A 5,155-nucleotide genomic window follows, 5' to 3' on the forward strand; every position below is an offset into this window, starting at 1 on the left:
CTCATTTCATGATCTCACAGTCATGGGATTGAACCGGGTTGGGCTCTTCACTGGGCATGGAGCCTACTTGGGATTCATTCATTCATTCATTCATTCTCTCTCTCTCTCTCAAAAAAGGAAGGAAGGAAGGAAGGAAGGAAGGAAGGAAAGAAGGAAGGAAGGAAGGAAGGAAGGAAGGAAGGAAGGAAGGAAGGAAGGAAGAGAAAGAAAAAAGAAACATTGTGTTGGGAGAAAAGTGTTGGGGTACAGATGCCTGCATGCATGCTGGTAGATTTGTTGTGAAAGGATTCTCAGCATCTATCACAGTGCCTGGAATGTAGTAGGTGTTCAAAAAATCTATTGAATGGATGGATGTACATTATCCAGTCTGCTTCCAGAGAATTTTCCAAGAATAATGCTCTTTGTTGTAACCCTCCTTGCATTTTAGCTTAAACCTGCCCAATAAAATGGAAGACAGTGAGAGGAAAAGAGAGAAGCTTTTCAAATAAGTTTTCAAGATTTACTCCATAACCTCCACCCCTTTTCCTCTCCTTCTAAAACAAAGATGTGGATAGAAAGGTATGAGATGTTGTAGTTTTATTAGAGAAGTAATTGGTATCTGTGACTCCTCTTACCCTCTCATAATATCTGTTGGATATAACTCTTGGCTTTCTCATTTTGGCTACATTCCCAGAACTGTATGTAAAGCGTTTTCCTGAAATATTGAAAAGGAACCTCCATTTTAAGTTCATCATCTCTTTGCCTGAAAAGTGGCTTATTCTTTTCCTGTTGAGATTGAATTTTGTGTGGGCTTTCCTCTTCCTTTACTATTAACATTAAAACTTGAAAACTGCAAGTTGCATGCAAGCCAACCACATTGTGGTCAACAAGAGTTACGCTCATTAATAAGGCAAAGAAATAAAGATTAGTGGAATGTATTCTTACTGTGAATTAATGAAAGAGAAGGGATTCAATGTTTACTAAAATTCTACTAGGAGCTAGACTCTGTACATATATATGGTCATCACACACACACACACACACACACACACACACACACACACACACCTGGAAAGTAGATATTATCCACTTATTACAAAGAATGAGATATGAGTTTGAGGTTGGAAAAAAAACCCACACTACTTTCCACTTTTTAAGTACATTATGTGCGAGACACATTGCGAAGTACACATCATTTGCTTCAATTTTAGAAAAACCTTGGAAGGTATATATTTTTGTTCCACCTTAGAAGCTGAGAAAATAAGAGCATTAAGAGGTTTAATAATTAGGGGTGTCTGCAGGGCTCAGTTGGCTAAGCATTGGACTTTGGCTCAGGTCATGATCTTGCGGTTCTTGAGTTCGAGCCCCATGTCAGGCTCTGTGCTGACAGCTCAGAGCCTGGAGCTTGCTTTGGTTCTGTGTGTGTGTCTCTCTGCCCCTCCCCCATTCATTCATTCATTCATTCATTCATTCTCTCTCTCTCCCTCTCTCTCAAAAATAAATAAATATGTTTTTAAAGAAGAGGTTTAATAATTAGCTGAAACTAACACAACTACCAGAGTCTCAACGCTAGATACGAGGGTTGTTGAAGAACTATCCTTCCTGTCACACTATGTGGCTCTTCAAGAAAAGCAGAGCTTCCAGGGAGTTGTGCAATACATGAAGATAAAGTAAAACATAAATAATGAAAAAATTGTTATAAATAGCATCAGTGGTCCTACAGTGTCATTGACTATACTTACTCATGATGTCACAATTAATTCCTAGTTGTGTCCTCCAAAAATGAAGAGCAAGTTTCCTTTCATTTCCGAATTTCTTTCAGCTCATCCTGACTTGAACATTAGCAAAAGTGTGCCAATGTGGTCTAGATTCTGAAAACTCAAACTAATATGGGAAAGATTTTTAGTTTTTTGATCCCTTAATGAGTAGCTAGCTAGATTATAATGGGATGTAAATTAAGAAAACCTTACATGTCACGAGTAAATGTGTGTGTGTGTGTGTGTGTGTGTATAATTTTTTCAAGAGTAATTACTCTGCAAGCAACCTGAAGAGGTAGTAATTAAGAACACAGTCTTTAAAATCAGAAGGGAGTTTCTATCCTGCCCTCACCAGTGTCTGGCTATGAGACTTTCAAAGTTACTTAGCCTGAACCTCCTGGTCTTCATCAGTGAGGAAGGGATGATATCATTACCTACCTCATAGCATTACTGACAGGAGCACTGAAATACTCTCATTAGCACAGCAGCTAAAATAGAAAATGTGCTCAATAAATTGTTTTTGTCCCAAACACCATTTGGAAACAGAGGTAAGGCACTAATGGTCACTTTAGAAACTGTGACAAGCATGAAGATTGACCTCAAATAGAGTGCTGGTTTTTAAAAGGGTTCTAATGATTAAACCCGATGCAGATAAATCATAGTACTGCTGCATGATTAAACTGCATGTCTTATTTAATTGTATCTCAGGTGCCAGGTACTTGTTGCAATTCTATCTTTGCTGCAAGGAAGGACTTGTGTTGTGTGAGCACAACAAAGTGGAAAAATAAAATGTTTAAATATAGCCAAGAACTGAGTACATATGAACAGGGTCAGTTCACTCTTTCAAGGCTTCACATACACATTATAAATATATATACAATATAATATATATAATAATTTGACAAGCTAGAGAATTTGAAAGAGAGAAGTTTTAAAATTTTAAACCCCACTTGGTTTTAGTTTTCCTAACAAATCCAAGGAGTCCCTAGCCAAATCCCTAGTTCCTATGCAATTACCATAACTATTGATTTAGAAGAGGAATTCATGCCAACTCTTAGAAAGAAATGGTATTTTCTCTTTCAAAATATTGTGTCATTACTATACACACCTTTTGCTGAGGACAGAACCTTGGGGGGGTAGAAAATGCCATTATTCTCTCAGAGCTTGATCTCCAATAGCATGATGTCTCCATAAAGACAAATGCTGTACAATTTTTCATATTTTCATTCAAAGTCACCACACACTCCTAAGAATTTGTTACACTGTACTGAGGGCTTTCTTTTTGCCACAGATCTCAATGCTCACATCTCTTTATCAAGGCTTTAGGTGCATTATCTCATTCAATCCGCATAGCTACCTTAAGTTCGTCCTAACATAACACCTGTTTTATACATTAGGAGGCTGAAGCTGAGAGAATGTGAGCCGTGGACCACAGGTCATAGAGTGGTGATGTTTTCCTTAGTCTTTCTTATTCCAGAACTCATGTTGTTGACCACAATGCTAAATACCATAGGGCAGGCACTCCACAAACACCCACTATAGAAACAAGCAGATAAAACTCAGGGACTATGGCTTGTTTTGCTAGTCTCCAATTCTAAGATGATATGTAGGCAAGAAATCATAGGTTTTAAAAGACCAAGAAGTTCCTTACATAAAAATAGGAGACAAAAACTAATACTTAAAATATTTCTTTATCCCTTGAATAACTCAATGATGCATACATAATACATCCTGGGTACTACAGAGAGCATTCAAATTTATTCCTGGTGACTTGTAAGCTGCCAGTCACTTAGATTTAATGAGTTATAAAGGCCTTGGCCTTGCATTTAAAATTTAAAAGTGAAGGAACAATTTTTGCCATTTCCTTTGGGTAGGGAGACCAGTTACTCAAGCAATTAGCCTTCATTTTCTGTTGTTAATGCTGTATTGTATACCTGAAGTCTACAGGAAGAGAGGATCTTAAATGTTTAATACACAAAACACACAAAAGCGGTGGTGACTATGTGGGGTTATGTGTGTGTTAACTAGCTTGAGAGTAGTAATCCCTTCACAGTGTATATGTATATCAAATCACCATGTTGAATTCTTTAAACACATAAAATTTTATTTGTCAATATACCTCAGTAAAGCTTGAAAACATGAACCTTCACTCTCTGTTCCACTCCAGAAGAGGTGAAAACAATGGTTTTAAACCTTTCCCAATAATTCTTAATCCTTACATTTCATCCATATTATGAACAGATGCCAGTGCTTACCAGTAGTATAGAGTAAAAATGTGATCCAGATTAGAAAACAAAAAAACCAACAAACAAAAAACAGGACAGATGTAATCCTTGAGCACAGGGTCAGTTGTGAAGAAGAGGCTACTCTAGTGAGTGTATTCATCCAAACTCCTCTTCAAGTGCAGTGTACTCTGAATTATTTTTTCATCCTGGGGTCTTAAGTGGGAATTTAATGACTAACTACTAATAATTAACTACTAATACTGTAGCTCCTCCAACTTTGAATTAAATAGAGAAAAAGCAGCATGTTCCTGTTAACACAAGCTGAGCTTGTCTTACCTTAAAATCGGGCTTCATATTCTGTAAGATGTAACAAGCCTATGCTTCATAGGCTTGGTTTTCAAAGGAAAACCAAAGTGAAAATGCTGTTGGTGAGAGTATAAAATATACACCTCAATCTCAAGGAGGTGCATAAAGGGTTAAAATATTTTTTTAAAAAAAATCCAGACCCTCACTTGGTCTAATGACCCTTAAAACCAGACATGGTCAAGGGCCCCTGGGTGGCTCAGTTGGTTAGGCATCCAACTTTGGCTCAGGTCATGACCTCACAGTTTGTGGGTTCAAGCCCCACATCAGGCTCTGTACTAACAGCTCAGAGTCTGCAATCTGTTTCAGATTCAGACAATCAACCTCTCTCTCTCTCTCTCTCTCTCTCTCTCTCTCTCTCTCAAAAATAAATAAACAAACATGTTTCAAAAAAAGACATGGTCAAATATGCCGGCAACCAGTTGCTTGATGGGTTAATACGGGCTCTGAAGTCAGACTGCCTGGCTTCAAATTCAAGCTCAGCATTCACCTACTGTATATCCTTAGCATAACTTAGCCTCAGTTTCCCGCATGAGAGTTCTGGGGGCACTGTATCTGGTACATAGTACGTACTGCAAATGTTAGCAATTATTACTGCTTTTGCCTATTTTTTGGTGATTAAAAGTGTCTAAAGCCTTACTAATAAATGAGTAAAACTGCATGAGAAAAGTGAAAACCTGCAGATATCACTAGAAAACTTATAATATTATGCCATATTCATTTCAAGCCAAGCAAAGTTGTTGTTTGGGGTGGGGGCAGTGTGTTCATGGTTTTGTGTGTCTGTATTCATGTTAGTTTTATTGCCTGCTTTTCTCCTTAGAGCCCTTGAAT

The sequence above is a fragment of the Lynx rufus genome, unplaced genomic scaffold (genome assembly GCF_022079265.1).
Source record: "Lynx rufus isolate CCGP_SWC_20201006 ecotype Redwood Valley unplaced genomic scaffold, mLynRuf1.p SCAF_10, whole genome shotgun sequence".
Lineage (NCBI taxonomy): Eukaryota > Metazoa > Chordata > Mammalia > Carnivora > Felidae > Lynx > Lynx rufus.